Here is a 24,280-nt window from a genome sequence, read left to right as displayed (position 1 = left end):
ATATTGTGATGAGGACATACGGACTCTGCGAAAGGAAAATGCAAGGGATATCTTGAGTAAGTGGGCAAAATAACTTGTCAGATGGATTTAATGTAGGGGAGTGTGAGATCATGCATTGTGGTAGCAAGAATCAAAAGGTAAACTATTATTTAAATAGAGAGACAATCCAAAAAAAGGTGCAGCACAAAGGGATTTGGATGCTTTTGTGCATGAAATGTGAAATATTAACATGAAGGTGTAGTAAGTAAGTAGGAAAGCAAATGCAATTTTGGCCTTTATTGCTCAGGGTCAGAAGCTTAAAAACAGGCAACTCTTGTTACAACATTATATGGAGGCCAACATTTTATGTACACAAAAACAGAAGTTGCTGAAAAAGCTCAGCAGGTCTGACAGGAACTGTGAAAAGAAATTGGAGTTTACATTTCGGGTCCAGTGACCCTTCCCTCTGTTCCCGTGTTTAAAGAAGAGTATACTGGAAGTAGCACAAAAGAGATTCACAAGTCTGATACCGGGGATGAACAGACTGACTTCTCAAGAACAGCTAAACAAGTTAGGCCTGCATTCAAGAGAGTTTAGAAGAATGAGGAATGACTTTATTGAAGCATACAAAATTTTAACAGGGCTTCACAGAGCAGATGTTGGGAAGATGTTTCCGCTAATAAAGAAATCTCTAACTAGGGAACATGGTTACAGAACACGTGGATGCTCGTTTAAAACTAAGATGCAAGAAGAATCTCTTCTCCATGGGGGTAGTGAATGTCTGGAATTCTCTAACAAGAGATTTGTGGAAAATTTGTCACCTGAAAATTTAAAAAGGCAATAGATAGGTTTTTGAATTATTGAGGAGTTGAGCTGGCACTAAAGAGGAGTTGAGGCCTGAGCAGGTCTGCCATGATTTTGTAGAATGACACAGCAGGTTTGAGGGGCTGAATGGTCCATTCCTTCTCCTGTACCTGATGTTCTTATGTATACATTTTAGAGGTATAGCTTCTTAATTTTAGCATCTGAAGTTTAAATATGTACTCAATCAGGGAAAACTCTAGCAAACATACAGAGGCTACTAAAACAGGCAGACTTAATTACAATTCACAAGACAGCTTGTGTTGCCTGGGAAAAGTCAGAGTAAAGGGATGAGAGTCATAAAATCTCAAGTAAACAAACGCAGCTAAAATCCTAGAGACATGATGTGTGCAATTATTTCAGTTAAACACATAATTTATTCATTTGTTTTCCTGAATTAAGGAAAGCTTTCTAATTGAAAGATAGTCAACGTATTTCAACAAGGCACATGTATCACCTTGCCACAGAGAATGGTTTCTTTCTTCAAAGTTCAGCTATGTCAATTCAGTTAGTTTATTTTTATTCAGTACCACTGTTTGTTAGTTGAAAAGCACTAAACAGATTGTGTCAACTTTGGGCCTTGTGCAGTTTGTAGCCCCTTGGGAGAAAGATCTACAACTGAAGTACAGCAAATATCATCCACAGAGCAATCTATGAGTGGGAATGGAAATTTAGCAGAAGACAAAGTCAGAAAGAGACATATTGATTGCAAAATTTATTTGGTAAAGGGGAAAACCTGGAGTAATTCTCAGTGCAAAGTAATTAACCTTACTTGCAGTTGGAGATCTGGTAGCAATCAGCTTGGCTGCAGTTTGAAACGATAGCAAAGGGCTATTGGAAAGCAATGGTGTTTTTTGTTGTTTTCCACCACTGCACAGGAAACACGGTGAGGTCCATACAGGAGCTGTGAAATCCCAGGGTTGTGAGGCTGAAAGAAAAGTTGAAGAATTGTCTAGAAAAAACCTAATGGAAAGACTCTGTTGGAAGTATTTTAGTTAAAAACTGGAACTGTGAAGGGACATCAGAACGAATTCTAGTGAGTGGTGAGCTACAAAATGTTTTCAGTTGATCCCAGGAAAAGTGAATAAACTTCAAGGCTTCTTTAAATCAGGGATCTTTTTACATGTATAAAATAGGACTGAGTTGATAGCATGAGTCTTCAGTTAATAATGTTTGCTTGGATTTCCAGGATCCCCACTATTTTACTTCTGTAGCCTCACAGTCATTGCCTTGGGTTCTGATATTAAACAAGACATGGACTGGAAACTGTGGGAAGAGATGTGTGGCGTCCTTTGAAAATTACCTGGGAACGTGCAACTATGTTCAAATGTTTTCAGAGGCCTCTTATTTTGCTTTTATTCACTAACGCCTTAGAACATAGAACATAGAACAGTACAGCACAGAACAGGCCCTTCAGCCCACAATGTTGTGCCGACCATTGATCCTCATGTATGCACCCTCAAATTTCTGTGACCATATGCATGTCCAGCAGTCTCTTAAATGACCCCAATGACCTTGCTTCCACAACGGCTGCTGGCAACGCATTCCATGCTCTCACAACCCTCTGCGTAAAGAACCTGCCTCTGACATCCCCTCTATACTTTCCACCAACCAGCTTAAAACTATGACCCCTCGTGCTAGCCATTCCTGCCTTGTTGTGCACTTCACCCAGCCACACACTGTGCTTACTCCAACATTGTACAGTGCCCTCACGCCCACTTAGAAAAGAAAAAAAGCATGCATTGACATAACACATGTTCATTACCAGCGGATACCTCAAATTGCTTTGTTCAATGAAGTACCTTTTGAATTATAGTCACTGTTGTAATGTGGGAAACAGTGGCCAATGTGCAAGCAGCAAGACAGTAATGTGATAATGACCAGAAAAATCTGTATTTTTATTTTAGTTTTGATTGAGGGATGAATACTGGCCAAAACATCAGAGGTAACTCCCCTAATCTCTTTTGCAATAATGCCGTGGGATCTCAGCCCCCCGCACATTTCCTGGGGATTTTGTTTAATTTTGTACACAAAGCATGACACCTCCAACAGTGCAGTGCTTCTTGGAATGAACTGTGACCGTGACTTTTGTGCTTGCATAGTCAGACATCTTTCACTCTCGATCCACTTGCTCACATCCCAATCTGTCAGTCCACTCTTCCCATCCACCTTCTTCCTATGCAATGTCAGGCATCTGCATTGCGTTCCGCTTCACCACATGCACTCCATCCATTCCCGGTTTGTTACTGCTCCTTGGTACCATCTATATGCCAACTGAGCCTTTCTGTGAACATCAAGAATTATTGGAAGTTGCAGATGATAATTCTTCAGAGGCACTCAATTAGATAAAGGATGCATTTGCACAAAACATATGAACACCTATGCTGTTATATTTACTCTGCAGTGGTACAGCTAGGTAACAGAGAAAAGGTGAATACTTAACTGGTGACTTAGATTTCACAAGACCCAGGGGCATATGGTGGTGGTAAAGGTTGCAGAGTTCACCTCAAAGAATGCATCCCTGGCTACTGTCTGCTCATTTGGATACAGATGCTCTATCCCAGGGTCTATCACTGAAGAGGATAAGCATTAAGAATAGTAGCAGAGAATAGGCAACAGTCTGAGAGGTTTTTGAGCACACTGTTCATAATTACAGAGAGATTGGCGGAGACCTTTCAAGCGTGAATGGATTATATCATTGGCAGTAATAATGATGTCTCCCTGCAAATACAGGAATCACACAAGACTATTCCGACCTTGAGTGAGGGCATAGTCTCATTGCCACAGTAAATAGAATGACAACTATCCTAGCCTTTGTATTCGAATATCCCACAGATGTACAGCAAAATCTTCTCCAGCACAGCAAAGTGTAGTTACCCAGGAAATGTCAGACGGAAAAATATGCTTGGCACATATTTGTGGATTTTCTAGGATGCACAGACTACTGCCTGTTTTATCCACCTATCATACAAAATAAACAGCTCACTCATTCTGATTGATGCCTTCCCAGAAAGCAAAGCATAATTGTAGACCCTTGCAAGAAACCAACAGTCTTACCTATTAGCGCGCATCTGACAGGAAGATCCTGCAAATGTCACTGGCAGAACCCTGGGATGAGCCAGAGGCAAAGAAGAGGAAGGTGCCGGTGACTGAGACAGTTACTGATACACCATGAACAGCAGATATAATTAGCAATGGATTTCGTTCGCAGCTCATGAATGTCTGCCACCACTATTGTGGCCTACAAGCAAGAGTTAAAGGCAGTGTTCATCAGAAGTCCAACATAAGGCAAAATAGGTGACAGCCATCCTGATTAGATAGATCAAACTTCCAAAATGTAGGACAAAGTTGTAAAGGATGGAACATCGTTGCTCAACAATAGTACAAAGAATATCATTACCTGGTGGTAAGAAAGGATGCAGCCACCGAGTGTAAAGTACTCCATTTTATGAGGCCTCCTTAATTGCCACCTCTCTTTCACTGGTAAGCTTAGGAAGTCCATAAATTCTGGGACCAACTTGTTAAACTTTAAGCATCAATGTTAATACCATTCTAATCGAAGCTTATAAGATCCTGAAGGATCTTGACAGTTTGAGTGCAAAGACAGTTTTTCCTCTTCTGGGAGAATTTAGAACAGTAGTCACTGTTTAATTTTTTTTGCTAAGAGGGTTATAATGCTTTGAAACTCTTTATTTGAAAAGGCAGTAGAACCATTGTACTGGAATATTTTTAAGGCAGAAATGAGGTGATTCTTGGAAAGCAAAGGGATCAAAAGTTACCAAGGATAAGCAGGAATATGGATTTGAGGTTACAATCAGGACAGAGTAAATAGCAGAATGAGCTCGAGGAGCTGAATTCCCTATTCCTGTTCCTTATTCATTGTGCAATTAGGTGCTTAATTGTGAACTCTTTACCGGGAGGATTGATCAGACACAGCATACCACATTGGCAAGAAATCCAGGATTCCCAGGGCCCAGTCAATTCTATTGCTTTCACCCTTTTCACACACAAATTTATATGCCCTTCCATATTAAAGCACCCCATCATCATTACCTTTCACCCAGCCCCAGCTTTTCTAACCTCACTGACCGAATCAATGCCTTTTCGTTCAAGTAAAACTTTTGTTCTTTTGAAGAAACCTAATACTTTTAAATGCAAGAAGAACAACCATGTCTTTTTCTGACTGGCAGAGCATTTAGTTTGAATGTTCCATTTGTGTGGATGGAGGCTGACCTTGGTATTAGTGAGAGGTCACTAACATTTATTTAAACATCACGCTTATCTGTCTTGGCAGCTAGCTTCACCTCACAGAGGCCCCCAGAGTAATTATACTTTCTAGGAAAGAAAGTTTAATGTTTGAATTGTTACATGCAAATGTGAGGCATTGTACCCCTGTTATTTGTTTTGATTATATGGTCAATTCAATCCACATTCACATTTCGCTTGTATTTCTGAGTGAGGCAAGGAAAATATGATTTGAATTAATATAACTCCAAACTAAAATGAAATCTAAGATGATCACGAAGCTACCATAAATCAATGAAACATTTATATCATTCACTTCTGTGTTTATTAATGTTCATAACATTTGAACAATGTTGTGTTGTCTTTTATCATCATTTGATTGGCTGCTTAAATGTTACTGTCTTGCCACATTAATGGCAGAACGCAAGACCAGGATTTTCTGAAATTAAGATAACAAAGTTAGAGCTGGATGAACACAACAGGCAAAGCAGCATCTCAGGAGCACAAAAGCTGACGTTTCGGGCCTAGACCCTTCATCAGAGAGGGGGGTGGGGAGACGGAACTGGAATAAATAGAGAGAGGGGGAGGCGAACCGAAGATGGAGAGAAAACAAAATAGATAGAGAGGAGAGTATAGGTGGGGAGGTAGGGAGGGGATAGGTCAGTCCAGGGAAGATGGACAGGTCAAGGAGGCGGGATGAGGTGGGAGGTAGGAAATGAAGGTGCGGCTTGAGGTGGGAGGAAGGGATCGGTGAGAGGGAGAACAGATTAGGGAAGCAGAGACAGACTGGGCTGGTTTTGGGATGCAGTGGGGGGAGGGGAAGAACTGGGCTGGTTTTGGGATGCAGTAGGGGAAGAGGAGATTTTGAAGCTTGTGAAGTGCACATTGATACCATTGGGCTGCAGGGTTCCCAAGCGGAATATGCGTTGCTGTTCCTGTAGCCTTTGGGTGGCATCATTGTGGCACTGCAGGAGGCCCATGATGGACATGTCGTTTGAGGAATGGGAGGGGGAGTTGAAATGGTTCGCAACTGGGAGGTGCAGTTGTTTGTTGCGAACCAAGCGGAGGTGTTCTGCAAAGCGGTCCCCAAGCCTCCGCTTGGTTTCCCCAATGTAGAGGAAGCCACACCGGGTGCAATGGATACAATATACCACATTGGCAGATGTGCAGGTGAACATCTGCTTGATATGGAAGGTCATCTTGGGGCCTGGAATAGGGGTGAGGGAGGAGGTGTGGGAGCAAGTGTAGCACTTCCTGCGGTTGCAGGGGAAGGTGCTGGCTGTGGTGGGGTTGTAGGGGAGTGTGGAACGGACAAGGGAGTAGCGGAGAGAGTGGTCTCTCTGGAAGGCAGACAAGGGTGGGGATGGAAAATGGCTTGGGTGGTGGGGTATGATTGTAGATGGTGGAAGTGTATCCGGAGGTTGGTGCGGTGGTATGTGAGAACAAGGGAGATCCTCTGGGGGCGGTTGTGGTGGGGGCGGGGTGTGAGGGATGTGTTGCGGGAAATGCGGGAGACGCGGTCAAGGGTGTTCTCGACCACTACGGGGGGAATGTTGCGGTCCTTGAAGAGCGTGGACATCTGGGATGTGCGGGAGTGGAATGCCTCATCCTGGGAGCAGATGCGGCGGAGGCGGAGGAATTGGGAATAGGGGATGGAATTTTTGCAGGAGGGTGGGTGGGAGGAGGTGTATTCTAGGCAGCTGTGGGAGTCATTGGGCTTGAAATGGACATCAGCTTCTAGCTGGTTACCTGAGACGGAGACTGAGCGGTCCAAGAAGGTGAGGGATGTATTGGACATGGCCCAGCTGAACTTCAGGTTTGGGGTGGAAGGTGTTGGTCACCTCCTTTGTCTGTAGGAAGTGGGAGGAATCGAAAGAGAAGTTGTTGAGGGTGAGGACGAGTTTGGCTAGGCGCTTGAGGGGATTGGTCGGGCTTGTGGGACAGGAAGAAGCGGAGGGCTTTCAATTCCCGGCCAATCCCCCTCCACCGACACCCTCATCCGCCTAGCCAAACTCGTCCACACCCACAACAACTTGTCTTTCGATTCCTCCCACTTCCTACAGACAAAAGGGGGTGGCCACGGGTACCCGCATGGGCCCCAGCTATGCCTGCCACTTTGTAGTTACGTGGAACAGTCCCTCTTCCGCACCTACACAGGCCCCAAACCCCAACTCTTCCTCCGTTACATTGATGACTGTATTGGCGCCGCCTCTTGCTCCCCAGAGGAGCTCAAACAGTTCATCCACTTTACCAACACCTTCCACCCCAACCTAAAGTTCACCTGGGCAATCTCCAACACATCCCTCACCTTCCTGGACCTCTCAGTCTCCGTCTCAGGTAACCAGCTAGAAACTGATGTCCATTTCAAGCCCACTGACTCCCACAGCTACCTAGAATACACCTCCTCCCACCCACCCTCCTGCAAAAATTCCATCCCCTATTCCCAATTCCTCCGCCTCCGCTGCATCTGCTCCCAGGATGAGGCATTCCACTCCCGCACATCCCAGATGTCCGCGTTCTTCCAGGACCGCAACTTTCCCCCCGCAGTGGTCAAGAACTCCCTTGACCATGTCTCCTGCATTTCCCGCAACACATCCCTCACACCCCGCCCCCACCACAACCGCCCCCAGAGGATCTCCCTTGTTCTCACATACCACCCCACCAACCTCCGGATACACTTCCACCATCTACAATCCGACCCCACCACCCAAGACATTTTTCCATCCCCACCCTTGTCTGCCCCCACTCCTCCTCCCTCACCCCCATCCCAGGCCCCAAAGTGATCTTCCATATCAAACAGATGTTCACCTGCACATCTGCCAATGTGGTATATTGTATCCATTGCACCCGGTGTGGCTTCTTCTACATTGGGGAAACCAAGCGGAGGCTTGGGGACCGCTTTGCAGAACACCTCCGCTTGGTTCGCAACAAACAACTGCACCTCCCAGTTGCGAACCATTTCAACTCCCCCTCTCATTCCTCAGATGACATGTCCATCATGGGCCTCCTGCAGTGCCACAATGATGCCACCCGAAGGTTACAGGAACAGCAACGCATATTCCGCTTGGGAACCCTGCAGCCCAATGGTATCAATGTGGACTTCACAAGCTTCAAAATCTCCCCTTCCCCCACTGCATCCCAAAACCAGCCCAGCTCGTCCCCTCCCCCCACTGCATCCCAAAACCAGCCCAGTCTGTCTCTGCTTCCCTAACCTGCTCTTCCTCTCACCGATCCCTTCCTCCCACCTCAAGCCGCACCTTCATTTCCTACCTCCCACCTCATCCCGCCTCCTTGACCTGTCCATCTTCCCTGGACTGACCTATCCCCTCCCTACCTCCCCACCTATACTCTCCTCTCCACCTATCTTGTTTTCTCTCCATCTTCGGTTCGCCTCCCCCTCTCCCTATTTATTCCAGTTCCGTCTCCCCATCCCCCTGTCTGATGAAGGGTCTAGGCCCGAAACGTCAGCTTTTGTGCTCCTGAGATGCTGCTTGGCCTGCTGTGTTCATCCAGCCCCATACTTTGTTATCTTGGATTCTCCATCATCTGCAGTTCCCATTATCACTGATATATTTTCTGAAATTAGTTGTTTTTACAAAGTGACATTTCCTATTTCTCAGATAGATTGGCCAGATCACTGCGTTTTTTCTTCATTTTTTGAGAGTAGGCATCATTGGCTCGGCCAAAGTTTGTAGCATGCCCCTAATTACTGCACAGAAGGTAATGGTGAGCCTCCTTCTTCTCTGACCACGCAACCTTCGGGAGTCTCATCAGTGAGGGAGGTAACACATTTCATTTTATTGAAGTATAGCAATGTATATCAGCAGGATCATTTCTAGTCACCTGATACTGCTTGACTTCTCAAAGCCAATGATAATAGTTAGGATGAAGTCAGAAGTCAAGCATGTTCTGACTTTCTAGTGGAGAATTGCAGCAAAAACCTACAAGAATTTAATTCAATCATGGCTGATAAATTTCTCAAACCCATTCTCCCACTTTCTCCATGTAACCCTTGAGCCCCTTGAAAATCAATAACCTATCTATCTCTGTCTCAAATATACTCAATGACCTGGCCTCCGTAGCCTTCTGTGGCACTGAATTCCATAAATTCACCACTCTCTGGCTAAAAAAGGTTCTCATCATCTCTATTTGTAGAGGTCTTCCCTCAGGTCCTAGTCTCTGTACCAATGGAAACACCTTCCCAACATGCACACTGTCTAAGCCATTCAGTAATCTGTAAGTTTCAAATCCTCGGACCATTCTTGTGAACCTTCTCAGGGCCAGTACATCTTTCCTGAGATGTGGGGACCAAAACTGTATACAATACTCCAAATGTGGCCTGACCAGAGCCTTATAGAGTCTCTGAAGCACATCCCTCAAGTTCTCTCAAAATAAATGCCAAAGTTGCATTTGCCTTCCTAACTACAGACTCAACCTGCAAGTTTATCTTGAGAGAATCCTGGACTAGGACTTCCAAATCTCTTTGCACTTCAGACTTCCGAATTTCTATCCATGCTTCTATTCTTCTTACCAAAGTACATGACCTCACACTTAACCATGTTGTATTCCATCTGCCATTATTTTGCCCAATCTCCTAAACTGTCCAAATCCTTCTACAGCCTCCCTGCCTCCTCAATACTACCTATCCCTATACCTATCTTTGTATCATCTGCAAACTTAGCCAAAATGCCCTCAGTTTCTTCATCTAGGCCATTAATGTATGAAGTGAAAAGCTGTGGTCCCAACACTGACCCTTCCGGAGTACCACTTGTCACCAGCTGCCATCCTGAGAAAGCCCCACACTCTGCTTTCTGCCAGACAGACAATCTTCTACCCATGCTAGCACCTTGCCTCTAACGCCATGGGCCCTTATCTTATTCAACAACCTCCTGTGCAGCACCTTGTCAAAGGCCATCTGGTAGGTAACATCTATTGGCTCTCCTTAGTCTAACCTGCTCATTACTTCCTCAAAGAATTCTAACAGATTTGTCAGGTATGACCTCCCCTTGATGAAACCATGCTGACTTTGTCCTGTTTTAACACACACTTCCACAAATTCAGGAATCTCCTTCCTTTACAATGGACTCTAAAATCTTACCCACAAATGAAGTTAGGCTGATCGGCCTGTAATTTTCTGTCTTTTGTCATGTTAATGATTTTCCAGTCCTTTGGTACCCTTCCTGACTCTAGCAATTCCTGAAAGATCACCTCTAATGCCTCCACTATCTCTTCAGCTAACTCCTTAAAAAGTCTGGGGCGTAGTATGTCTGGTCCCGGTGACTTATCCACCTTTGTGTGCCTGTAGTTTAGAGTCAGAGGGTCAGATGGTAGGGGTACAGACCCTTCAACCCAACTTATCCATGTCGACCCTGTTTCATAAACTGAACTAGTCCCATTTGCCTGTATTTTGCCTATGCCCCTCAATGACTTTCCTATGCATGCACTTATCCAAATGCCTTTCAAGTGTACTGACCTCTAGCACTTTGTCTGGCAGATCATTCCATGTATGCACCATCCACTGTGTGAAAAAGTTGCCCCTCTTAATTTTAAATCTTTCCCCTCTCACCTTAAACCTATGGTATCTAGTTCTAGTTCCCCTACCTCAGAGAAAAGACATTGGTTATTCACTGTATTTGTGCTCATCATGACTTTATAAACCCCTCAGCCTCCAATGCTCCAAAATAAGAAGTCCCAGTCTATCCAGCCTCTCCTTATAACTCAAACCCACCAGTCTCAGTAACATCCTTGTAAATCATTTTTACACCTTTTCCAGTTTAATCACATCTTTTCTGTAGCAGGGTATCCAGAATTGTATGCAGTACTCCAAAATACGGCCTTCCTAATGAATAGTGCAGCGTAACATGACAATCCTACTCCTGTATTCACTGCTCTGACCGATGAAGGCAAGTGTGCCAAATGCCTTTGTCGTTTATCTCAAGAGGGTTGGAATATAAAAGCAGCGATGTGCTTCTGAGGCTTTATCAAGCTCTAGTTAGCCCTATTTAGAATACTGTGTCCAATTTTGGGCCCCACACCTCAGGAAGGACATACTAGCCCTGGAGCGTGTCCAACGGAGATTCACACGGATGATCCCTGGAATGGTAACTTTAACGCATGATGAACGGCTAAGGATCCTGGGATTGTATTCATTACAGTTTAGAAGGTTGAGGGGAGATCTAATAGAAACTTACAAGATAGTGTATGGTTTAGAAGGGGTGGACGCTAGGAAGTTGCTTCCGTTAGAGGGAGAGACTAGGACCCGTGGGCACAGCCTTAAAATTAGAGGGGGTAAATTTAAAACTGAAATGAGACAACATTTCTTCAGCCAGAGAGTGGTGGGCTTGTGGAATTCATTGCTGCAGAGTGCAGTGGAGGCCGGGACGTCGGATGCCTTCAAGGCAGAGATCGACAAATTCTCGATCTCAGAAGGAATCAAGGGCTACGGGGAGAGTGCAGGGAAATAGTGTTGAAATGCCCATCAGCCATGATTTAAATGGCAGAGTGGACTTGATGGGCCGAATGGCCTTACTTCCACTCCTATGTCTTATGGTCTTATGGTCTTCACCACCCTGTCAACCTGTGATGCCACTTTCAAGGAACTATGTACCTACACCTCTAGGTCTCTTTTTTCGACAACACTCCCCAAGACCCTGACATTAACTGTATAAGTCCTGTCCTGGTTTGTCTTACCAAAATGCAACACCTCACATTTATCTAAATTAAACTCCATCTGCCACTCCTCAGCCCATTGTTCAGTTGATCGAGATTCCACTGCATTCTTAAATACTGTCTTAAATACTCTTAAATTCTTACAGTCAACTATAACACCAATTTTGGTGTCATTGCAAATTTACTAACAATGCCTTCCTATATTCTCTCCCAATCGTTTGTATAAATGACTCAGTTGACTCAGCACCAATCCTTGCAGCACATCACTGGCCACAGGCCTCCAGTCTGAATAACAACCCTCTATCACCACCCCTGCCTCCTACCAACAAGCTAATTTTGGATCTAATTGGCTAGCTTTCCCTGGATCCCATGTGATCTAATCTTACGAACCAGTATACCATGAGGAACCTTGTTAAGGCTTTGCCAAAGTCCATGGAGATCAATGTCTACCACTCTGCCTTTATCTATCTTTCTGGTCACCTCTTGAAAAAACTCAATTAAGTTTGTGAGACTTAATTTCCCATGTTCAAAGCTATGCTGACTGTCCCTGATTAGTTTTTGCCTTTCCAAATGCATGTAGACCCTATCAAACAATTTATCCACCACTGACGTCAGGCTCATTGGTTTGTGGTTACATGGCTTTACTTTTGCAGCTTTTCTTAAGCAAGGGCACACCATTAGCCAACCTCCTGACTTCCTGCACCCCACCTGTGGCTGTCAGCAATACAAATATTTCTGCTAGGGGGCCTGTAATTTCTTCCTTTCCTTCCCACAAAGTCCTGGAATACACTTGATCAGGTCCCTGGCATTTATCTATCTTTATGTGTCTTAAGAGCCCCAGCAGCTCCTCTTCTGTAATGTGGGCGCTTTTCAAGGCATCACTATTTAATTCCCCGTGTTCCCTAGCTTCCATATCTTTCTCCACAGTAAATACTGAAGCTAAAAAAGCTGGTTTCTTGAAACTAAATAAGTTTCATTTGGGTATTTGCCTTGAATTGTTAGAATCACCTAAAACATATAATAAATCTTCAGGATTAATTTCTATGACAAACAAGTAACAGCTTCATGAATATAGGCAGCAACTAAACCTATTAGCATTCTATAGTTTAACATTGGTGTATATGCATAGAATCATTCTAATCAACCTGTGTCTCATCCACTTTAGTGATATTCAACCCCATCCTTCCTTTCGATTACCCCAAAATAGGCCTGGTGGCAGGGTTCAAATGAAGTCACTCACACTGTGGAATTATTGCAGAATCTTAGAATTTTCTTTCTTCCATCAACATGTTTATATGTAACAATTTCAGCTGGCCCGCTGTTTGATGGCCAAGCTATATAAATACATCAAGACAATAGATTCACAAAGAATGACTTCTCTGCTGTCAGGTGATTTTTTTTATTGTCCTGATGCATGCTCGTAAGAAATATCTGTGTTATTCAGGTCCATTTGTCATGGCCACTTAACACAGTAACTTACTCAGCCATTTTGGAAAACAAATTCACACTATGATATAGATTGTGTCATAATAATTTGTATAGATATTATTGCTCAACTTGCCCAGCTTTTCAGCCTCTTAAGTTCCCTGAAGTTTAACGTTATTTCCTGATAATTGTTACAGACTTGCATCTCCCATTTTTCTTCCACTAAATCCTCCTCCTGTGTAACAGCAACTTTATGACTGGGAAAGAACACTCTTCAAGAGAAACCAATTTCTCCACAAGGCTTAAAAGCCTGTAAATGGCTGGACTTCTTTGTTAAACAAATCAATTCCTTAAAATAATTTTTCATTCTCCTTGTTTTAGTGGATTGTACATAGCACATTTCACATTTACAATATTGTCAATTCCTTTTTAACACCATGCACTTTGAGATGATGGGATTGATTTTCACTTGTTTTTTTCCCAGTGAAAACAGACTGCAATGATCTCTAAATGGGACCAGGAGCCCTACTGCCCCTTTAACCTTGATCATCAAGGCAGTACATCAATTTGATATGCAAATTGGAGCCTTCCAGCATAAATAGGGCCCTGATTGCTACTTAAATTTGAAACAGCACAATCAAACCATGCAGTGCAAAATCTAATCTGTTCCATGGGCAACAGCCTAAAAAGATCCAGCTGAGAATGGTGGGAATGATTTTTCCATTGGCTTTTATGAAGCGTAAATGCAAAATTTATCAACACCATTGCTGCCTTGCAGTTCCATCCCCTATCCTCCACCCTGTCACTGCAAAATCTTGGCCAGTCCGTCACCTTAAATTGCTTTGAGCCAAAAGTGCTCGATATTGATATAGGAGGAAGCTGATGCGTGCATTGGGATGTTTGATTTCTATCAGTTAATGTCCATTGTAGATGTAAATTACAGACTATTCTATGCTTAAAATTCCATCCTGATTTTAAATTAGCTAATATGATGAAGCCATGTAGATATTGTAATGCCTGACAACAAGAGAGGTAAAAAAAATTTTGCCCCATTCCCTCGTGAGCAACCATTAAACACAATGGATTACGTATGCTATTAGCTACATAATGCTGTTTCTCAACCAGAATCAATGTTCTCTTTTGTGCCACAAGCAACTGCAAAGAACAGAACATGGCTACAAATGACATGCATGAAGGCAGTATCTCACATCACCCAGGATCACTGTTCCGCACCCCCCCCCTATCCTGTTCACATACATCAAGAGATTCAGATAACTATTTTGTCGGGGCGATCCCGTGAAAAGCAGTGAATGAGTGATTAGGTGGAGACAGAAGAGGCCCAGGGATAGGTTCATTGTCTGCAGAGTTTAGAATTGGATTCTCATTGGACAAAGTTGAAAGGACTGATAATCAAACAAATTTCATTTCATTATTATTCAAAATTGAGGAATCTACAAGAAACCGATTTCATTGTTGGCTCATTTGGCCTGCTGTTATTTCTCGTAGATAAACTGTAGTGACCCCTTCTCAGCTTGAGGAGATATTTTGGACTAATTTGTGCCGTTCAAAAATGAGAGTAAAAGACAAAAATTATAGAACAAAAACAATGTTGCTGGAAAAGCTCAGCAGGTCTGGCAGCAGCTGTGAAGGAGGAAACAGAGTTAACGTTTCGGGTCCGGTGACCCTTCCTCAGAACTGATGGTGGCTAGGAAAACGTGAGTTTATATGCTGAAAAAAGGGAGGTGGGTGGGGTAGGGAGTAAACAATAGGATGGAGCCCAAAGAGAGAGAGAAAGACAGTTGGACAGACAAAGGAGTTGCTAATGATCAGGCTGGGCAGGGTGTGAGTAGTTGTTAATGGGGACTGTTGGTGACAAACAACAGGGGATGCGTAGTGGCAGGCTATGTGGTAACAAGTGGTATGTGGGGTGGGGGACCTGGGACAAGGGACAGTTTAGGCCCTAAAATTATTAAACTCAATACTGAGAGAACGGGATGGGGTCTTTACAGGAAGTGGAGTATGAGGATGTATAGTCCAGGTTGCTGTGGGATTCAGTGGATTTGTAATGAAAATTAGTGTCCAGTCTATCCCCACTTATTCCCTTCCCCTCCCTCGTCCCTTCTGCACGGACACATGCATCCCCCTCTCTCCCTATTTATTTCAGAACCCCCTTCCCCTCCCTCATTTCTGATGAAGGGTCTAGGCTCATAACATCAACCTTCCTGCTCCTAAGATGCTGCTTGGCCTGTTGTGTTCATCCAGCTCTACGCCTTGTTATCTCGGATTCTCCAGCATCTGCAGTTCCTATTATCTCTGATACAATTTTAACCCCACTGCGAAGCCCCTTCTAAGGATGCCTACCTTGAAGAAGTTACACTCTTCCCTCCAGAAAAACCTCAGGGGATTTCTCTCCCACTGCAGCCCTCTTATAATCTCTTTGGCCTTGAAACTGCTCGACCATGTCCTGAAGCAAACCCGGTACTACAGCCACATCACTTTTACTTGTCTGTCTCTTTTCCACCTATCTTCTCCTCTACCCATTTTCGATCCGCCTTCCCCTCTCTCCATATTTATTTTAGAAACCCTTTCTCCTCCCCCATTTCTAATGAAGGGTCTGGCCCCAAACATCAGCTCTCCTGCTCCTAAGGTGCTGCTTGGCCTGCTGTGTTCATTCAGCTCTACACCTTGTTATCCCTGAACTACCGGTTGCCTGCCACTTCAACGCACCACCCTGTTCCCTGGCCAACATCTCTGTCTCTGGCTTGCTACAGTGTTCACGTGAAGCCCAATGCAAACTGGAGGAAAAACACCTCATTTTCTGCTTGGGGACCCTACAGCCCTCCAGACTCAATGCTGAGTTCAATAATTTTAGGGTGTAAACTCTCCAATGTCCCACACCCCCCACACCATACACCAGGCTTTGTTACCACGTAGCCTGCCAATACACACCCACTGTTGTTGGTCACTAACAGCCCCCATTAACAAGTACCCACCCTCCCAGCCTGACTGTTAGCAACCCCCTTGTCTTTCTCTCTCTTTGGGCTCTATCCTATTGTTTACTCCCTACCCCACCCACCTCCCTATTTTCTGCATGCAAACTAATGTTTTCCCAGCCACCATCAGTTCTGAGGAAGGGACCCAAAATGGGAACTCTGTTTTCTCCTTCACAGATGCTGCCAGACCTGCTGAGCTTTTCCAGCAACGTTGTTTTTGTTCCTGATTTACAGCTTCCACAGTTCTTTTGGTTTTCAAAAGTTATGGCAGTGTCTTGTAGAGTAGAAGTAATTATATAATAAACAGAATGCATCCTCTGAGACAGTGTGGGAATCATGAAAGAGGCCCTTTGGCACATCAAGTCCAGACTGCCAAAAATACATTACTACCTACAACCGTCCCATTTTCTTACAACAGGCCTATAACTTGGAATCTCTTTACATTTCAAGTGCTCAACCATTTTATTCTAAAAGTTGTGAGGTTTCCCACCTCAACTATTCTCCTGGGCAGAACATTCCAGACCTCTATCACTCTGTGTGAAAAAGGTTTTCCTCAAATCTGCTCCAAACTTCCTGTTTTTTCACTTTAAAATTAAGCCACCCTTGTTATTGACCCTTCAATTATGGTGAACAGCTGCTTTTGATTCAACCCTTCCATGCCCCCCATAATCATATAAACCTCTATCACGTTTCCCTCATCTTATCTGTTGTAAAAAAACAGCCCGAGTTTATCCAGTCTCCCTTCATAGCTGAAACGCTCCAACCCAGGCAATATCCTGGTAAAGTGTGGAGCTGGATGAACACAGCAGGCCAAGCAGCATCTTAGGAGCATAAAAGCTGACGTTTTGGGCATAGACCCTTCATCAGAAAAGGGGGAGGGGGAGAGGGTTCTGAAATAAAATGGGACAGAGGGGGTGGCGGATCAAAGATAGATAGAGGAGAAGATTGGTGGAGAGGAGACATACAAGTTAAAGGGACGGGGATGGAGCCAGTGGAGGTGAGTATAGGTGGGGAGGTAGGGAGGGGATAGGTCAGTCTGGGGAGGATGGGCAGGTCAAGACGGTGGGATGAGGGTAGTAGGTAGGGAATGGAGGTGCGCCTTGAGGTGGGTGGAGGGGAGAGGTGAGAGGAAGAACAGGTTGGGGAGGCAGGGATGAGCTGGGCTCCATTTGTAATGCAAAATCTATTTGCATGTAGCATGCTCCTATAAAAGCAATGGGTTAAGGACCAGATAATGTGTGTTTATTATGTTGGTTCAAGAAAAGATATTAGTGAGGTCACTCGCTTAACTCTGCTGGTTTCTGGAGACTTTCCACATCAGGCAGATGTTCACCTACACATCTGCCAATGTGTTATACTGCATCCGCTGTACCCGTTTTGGCCTCCCCTACATCGGGGAAACCAAGCAGAGGCTTGGGGACCACTTTGCAGAACACCTATGCTCGGCTCGCAATAAACAACTGCACATCCCAGTTGCGAACAATTTCAACTCCCCTGCCCATTCCTCAGACGACATGTCCATCCTGCGCTTCCTGCAGTGCCACAATGATGCCACCCGAAGGTTGCAGTAACAGCAACTCATATTCCGCTTGGGAACCTTGCAGCCCAATGGTATCAATGTGGACTTCACAAGCTTCAAAATCTCCCCTCCGCGGACCGCATCCCAAAACCCGCCCAGCTCGTCCCCGCCTCCCTAACCTGTTCTGTTCTTCTTCTCATGTACCCCCTCCTCCCACCTCAAGCCGCACCTCCATTTCCTACCTACTAACCTCATCCTGCCCCCTTGACCTGTCCGTCCTCCCCAGACTGACCTATCCCTTCCCTACCTCCCCACCTACACTCACCTCTACAGGCTCCATCCCCGCCCTTTTAACTTGTCTGCCTCCTCTCCACCTATCTTCTCATCTATCCATCTTCGATCTGCCTCCCCCTCTCCCCCTATTTATTTCAGAACTGACTCCCCATCCCCCTTTTCTGATGAAGGGTCTAGGCCCGAAACAGCAGTTTTTGTGTTCCTAAGATGCTACTTGGCCTGCTGTGTTCATCCAGCTCCACACTTTGTTACCTCGGATTCTCCAGCATCTGCAGTTCCCATTATCTCTGATACAATATCCTGGTGAATCTTTTTTGCTCCCACCCAATGCAATCACATCCTTTAGATATTGTAGTGAACAGCAATGTACACAATACTCCAGCTGTGACATAACAAAAGTACCTTGACCTCCCTGCTCTAATGATTTATGCCACAATGGATAAAGTGTTCTGTATGCAATATCCCATAAGTTCAAAAGTCAACTGATTGTTGAATTCTTAACATGCAAATCCATGAAATTTCATCATTCTTGACTTTGCCTTTGCAATAGTGAATCCAGTACCTTTTTTGATTATTCAATCTCTGATTCACTTAAAGACAAATCCTGTAAAAAGCAATCCTTAAATTTACTTGTGGAAGCCTATTTTTCTGTAAACAGCAAGTGAAACAGAGATCTGCTGTATGTGCTGGAGATTTCACAAGTGCTTGCTAAAACTGTTTCAAATGCTTGTTAGCATGAATGGATATGTCTGATCACCAAGTTTTTGCAAAGCAAATATCAGAATCCCTGCCAACCAGTTCTATAATAGCAAAGATACCTATGAGGGACAGTAATTGTTAATATTACAACTTCTTTTTGTTTTTTAAATGCTAATGATACTTGTGACCAAAAGCAAAACAAACAAACAAAGAACATGACTGCGATCAATGTCTTATGAAATATGAAATACTTGCACCATCGAGGGACTCAACTTGCTTTTGCCAATGGCACTTGTGAGTTATGTGTCCTGGCACCACTCAATTATTTATTTTTCATAAACTACCAATCCCTGTTGTGTGTCCTTCATGAATTCTCCTCAATAGAATAAAACATGGACTCTTAGTACAGCGCTGCAACAGGGTGAAAAGACTTGAAGGCCACCAAAGGGTTAATTTTACTTCATCTAATATTTATTACAATCCTGGTTTGATGAAATGCAACAAGATTTGCCCAGTATATTGTCTTGAGAACTGAATTAGTAATGTTGAACCTTACACGACCACAACTGAAGTATAAACTGAGCAAAGCTAATAACCTTTGCTAAAATACAAAAGGGTTCAGTTTTCACAAATATGTCCCCTGGAAATCTAAGCCAAGTGCCATGTGGCATGAAGCAAAAATGTCAAAGCTGAAGATGCTGAGTGGCAAATCACATAGATTCCAAACTCAAGACTATGTTTATATCACTTCTACCATTTCAAACAGGGCAAGACTGTGAGCACCAAAATTACACATTTTGCAGCAAGTATCAATATTTCTTGGAATGTATTGATGCCCCATACTTATACTCCAACATCAACCCCCAAGCACCTTTTCTATTTCTTGCCCTCCCTATCCTCAGACTACTGTCTATATCACTGAGCAGAAGATAAATGACCTGAATTTTTTTAGTCAAATACACAAATCACTTGAGAGACACGGTAAACTTTCACCACCCTTTGTGTGGAAAAATGCTTGTTGGCATCATCCCTGAACATCCTAGTTCTAATTTATGAACATGTCTCTTTCCTTTACAGACAAAGGAAAAGGTTTCTCATATTTAAGGAGTAATTGTTAGAAACTTGAAGGAGGGTTTTTTTAAAATGGAAAAATTGAAAGGTTCTGAAAAGAGGCACAGAAAATTCCAGTGCTTGGTATGGCAAAGTAAATTTTACATGATTTTACTTGGAACCACTCCAAATCCCAATGGCTGGTATAAATGCGGTGATGACACTCACAGGCCAGCATTTTTATTGTCTTGCACACAACAACAGCACTTTAGATTTTGCTGAGTGTTGCCATTCTTCAATTAAGTAGTGAAATTGCTGTACAAAATAATAGTTTCGGCCATCACTTTATTTATATTATAAATGTTTCATGACCTTGATTGAACAAAACTGGAAGCTTTTGAAAGAGACAGGAGATGCTTCTTTCAAATCAATCAGCCTGAATGCATGAGACAACATTACAAATAAGAACAGCCAGCATTACACAAGCTGCACCACACATCATTATAAACATCTGCTGAGAAAATATTTTTGGACACAATACCTTCTTTTAGAGAAAGGGCTTTTATAGAACTTAAAATTCAATTAATTTAAAAATAATTATTTGAAAACATCCTATTTATGTCCTTCTACATTGTTTTAGCTTTCCTTTCTGTAACTTCTTACTGTCCTTCTGTTACATAACTGTTCTTCTGTGGACAACTTCCACATTTCTGCAAATGACACTCAACTTTTCAAGTCCCACCATCTTCAACTCCATAACTGATCCCATACTGTCTGACTAATGAGGTTGATGCACTGGATTTTGTGGGGTGTGATACTCCCTGCCCATTCCCCTGGGATGAGGAGCCTGTTGATGCTCAGCAAGGTTTTGCCACATCAATTAAACTGTCAGCTGGCCACTAATTAATTTGAGGTAGGACTTCCACCCATCAAGAACAGGAAATCCCATCTCAGAGTTGCTGGCCAATCAGAGGCTGGCACTTATGCAATACCAACAGTGCCACAAGGAACAGACTAGTTTTCATAAATCCCACATCTTCAAACCCACAAACGGTCCTAATATCCTATCTCCTGGACCCTATTCACACTGAGCTAGTTAAACTTCCCTTAGTAAATTGTTGAAATTCAAATCCTCCCTTGGCCCATTGCCACCATCTCTCTGCCAGCCCTTTAGCCCTCACATCCCAAGCTTTCACTTTCCTCTCTTCCAGTGCATGTCTGTTGTCCTTCTCCACCATAGTGATATCCCTTCACAATCTTGTACACTGAAATTCCCCTTTTACGCTGGTTCTGTTTTAGGTAATGCATTTAATTGCTTTCAAAGACTGTATACAAGGCACTTACAGCACTTGTCGAAGTCATGTGACAACACCAAGCCAGCTAGTGCACTAAGGGTACAATTGCATGTCTCTAAATATCCAAGTTGACATTAACAAGAAAAAATTCCAATCACCGTCATTTGCAATTGTAAAAACGGTAAAAGATACTCAATATTCATGGTCAAAAAGAAAACAATTATTCATTAACAGAACTACGTGTTAATTTGAATCAGTTCCATTTCTATGAGCCTCAACATATGCATTACATACACAGGGCGGAAGCTTACAGGGCTCTGAGCGATGTGTGCTAGGGTGAGATTAATGGCAGAATGGTACAAAAAATCTGATGAGACCTAACTCAACATTGGGAGTATCTCGTCATCTAATTGCTCTGATTTTCATGCTGACATTTCTCAATATTTGGTGTGTTTAGTAAGACAGGAAGCGGAGTGCGAGTAGAGTTGGGCTTCTACTAACAGATTTAGTAAATTATAGTCCATCTAAATTGGCTATACCCGCTGCTTAGCAAAAAACTCACTTAGCAAGCCATAAAATCCATAATGAAGTCTTTCTCCAAAACTGATAGCAGCACAAAATTGTTATATGCTTAGGTGTTTTCATTAATTCTGTTGTTATTGCATAGGTTAGCCACTGAGACTGGAAAAAAAATCTGATTCTGTCTCATAACTTCAAACATTACCAATGCAGCAGAGAGTAAAAAAAAACGCACAGTCATTCTGTCTCACTCAGTAATTCAAAATTGCAGGCTTCTTCTAATTTACTTCTTCTTGCCTATTCCTTTAAGGAGCTGTCTCTTTTACATCCCTAAAAATTCAAATATCTTCAACTGCACCACTCTGACACAGTAGGTGGAAAGTAATGGAGGACAGACAGCTTTCTGCCTGCCCAGAAAAAATATCAATGGCCAGCCAACCAGACAATTAAAAGAAAAATAAAGATTGCTGGAAAAGCTCAGCAGGTCCGGCAGCATCTGTGAAGAGAAATCAGAGTTAGTGTTTCAATTCTGAGGAAGGGCCACCAGACCCGAAACATGCTAGCCACTGAGCCACAGCGCCATTCCACAGCAGAGTTTATGCAAACTCTCCTCAGATCTGAGACTCTCCAGATCAGGCAACATCCTGGTAAACCTCCTCTGTACTCTCTCCAAAGAAAGCATGTCCTTCTGGTAGTGTTGCAACCAGAATTGCAAACAATATTCCAAATGTGGTCTAACTAGAGTTTTGTATAGCTGTAAAGTAACTTGCTAACTTTTATATTTAATGCCAGCCAATGAGGGCAACCATGCTTTATGCCTTCTTGACCACATTATCCACCTGTGTTGCCACTTTCAGGGATCTGTGGACCTGTATGCCCAGATCCCTCCATATGTCAATGCTCCAAAGTGTTCTGCCATTTATTGTATAATTTGCATCTGAATATGATCTTCCAAAATGTATCACCTTGCATTTGACTGGATTAAACTCCGTCTGCCATTTTTTCTGCCCAAGTCTGCGATCTGCATCTCACTGGATGCTTTAACAATCCTCCTCATCATCTGCAACTCTGACAATTTTGATGTCAGCCAAAAACTTACTAATCAGGCCACTCACATTTTTCTACATGTCATTTGTATGCATTACAAACAACAAAGGGCCCAGCACTGATCCCTTTGGTGCACCATTACTAACCTCCATTCCGAAAGCACGCTTCCACCACTACTCCCTGTCTTCTGTGACCAAGCCAGTTTTTATCTATGTATGAGTAGAATTATCCCATATAATTAATTCCAAAGGACTATTTAACTCATTACCTAATATATATTTCTGATATAAATTTTAGCAAATGGTAAATAGAGTATCTCTGAATAACATTATGATGTTATGTACATCCAGTTAAGAGAGATGCATTAAATACTGCTTATAAAACAGTGATACAACTATTTCAGTACAATTTTACTGCAAGAAGTAGCAATAGGCCTTGGTACAGATGATCCAAAGCTAATAAATATGTTCTAAAATATCACACAAACCTGGAGAATGATAAATTAGATGCTCGTGGAACCTGGATATATGCGTTATCAAAGATGTGAATCTTTCTGAGGCCTTTGTGTCAACAAATATGATGGAATAATTGGAAGCAGGGCATTTTGATCAATAATTAATCTCAATATTAAAAAGCATTTTCTTTGTTCAACAGAGAATTGATTGCATGAGCCAGAGAGAATAATTGACCTTTACAAATCACAGTTTTAAATTCTAAGCTACAACAAAATCTTCACAAACAGTTAACCAAAAAATGAACATTGAACACTTGCAGATTAATCATAAATTTCACAGTTTTAGGTATATGAATAATGTTGTCTCTAGAAAAACAGTAATGTGGAAACCTGACATATTTAGAATATTGGATTAATTTATACAAAGGTCAGTGATTTGTGCAAAATATTTACACACATCCACTGCTAGGAATTTAATATGCATGTACCCATCAATGATTAAGCCTTGTGATAATTCCAATTAAGCAATTAACTTTAGCCATTCCAGTTACACAATTAGCAAAGTACATTTCTTGCAAAATCCCCTTTCCTTCTCACATCAATAAAAATAATAAGCATTGCAAATTTAGTTTTGCTCACCATTAAGAAGCAATACTTTTCCACTGGTCAGGCTTAATTTCCCAGAAAAGATCATGTATTAGCAGTGCAAGCACCTGTCAACAACTGAAAGCAATTTTTCTGTATTAAATTGTAGCAATTTAAACTCTTCTGTCTCTCTCGTATGTTTAATCTTTATGGCATTCGTATATCCCAAGTACGTCAGGCATGAAACTTTTTAACATCTTAAGATGATTGAAACATTCAAATTAGAAACCAAAAGATAATCTCATTCTGCAGTTGTTTTGAAAAAATATTTGGAAATCAATGAGAGGTATTGATCATTGCTGTTCTCTTCCTCCTTTGTGACAATTTGCCGGTTGGTGCCTCTTCTGCTCTGGGCTGTCCACTGACATCAGAAGGCTTTAAGTCAAGACTAATGGTAAAGTCTCGTCCCGAGTGATTGCTGGCATTGTTTGAAGTTACTGATTGGTGTGAGACCTGATCTCCCTGACTAGCAGCATGGGGTCCAAAGCAGAACATATGCTTTCTGCTCGCTAGATTTGTTTCTAATAATAAAATAAGATTTCTTTTCAATTTTAGGCCGGTCCTCATGAGTACTATCATTCATCAA

At 42.8% G+C, this 24,280-nt stretch overlaps 1 long non-coding RNA gene across 1 annotated transcript in view; it reads right to left on the bottom strand.

The window, feature by feature from the left end:
* The window catches only part of LOC125455854 (uncharacterized), a 317,230-nt gene extending 293,166 nt beyond the window's left edge, over positions 1–24,064 (bottom strand). Inside the window, exon 1 of the long non-coding RNA XR_007248328.2 lies at positions 23,689–24,064. This is a non-coding gene — a long non-coding RNA (uncharacterized LOC125455854). The remainder of the gene's footprint in view (positions 1–23,688) is intronic.
* Between the last annotated feature and the right edge of the window lie 216 nt (positions 24,065–24,280).

The sequence above is a fragment of the Stegostoma tigrinum genome, chromosome 10 (genome assembly GCF_030684315.1).
Source record: "Stegostoma tigrinum isolate sSteTig4 chromosome 10, sSteTig4.hap1, whole genome shotgun sequence".
NCBI lineage: Eukaryota > Metazoa > Chordata > Chondrichthyes > Orectolobiformes > Stegostomatidae > Stegostoma > Stegostoma tigrinum.
This window is presented reverse-complemented; position numbering and strand designations above follow the sequence as displayed.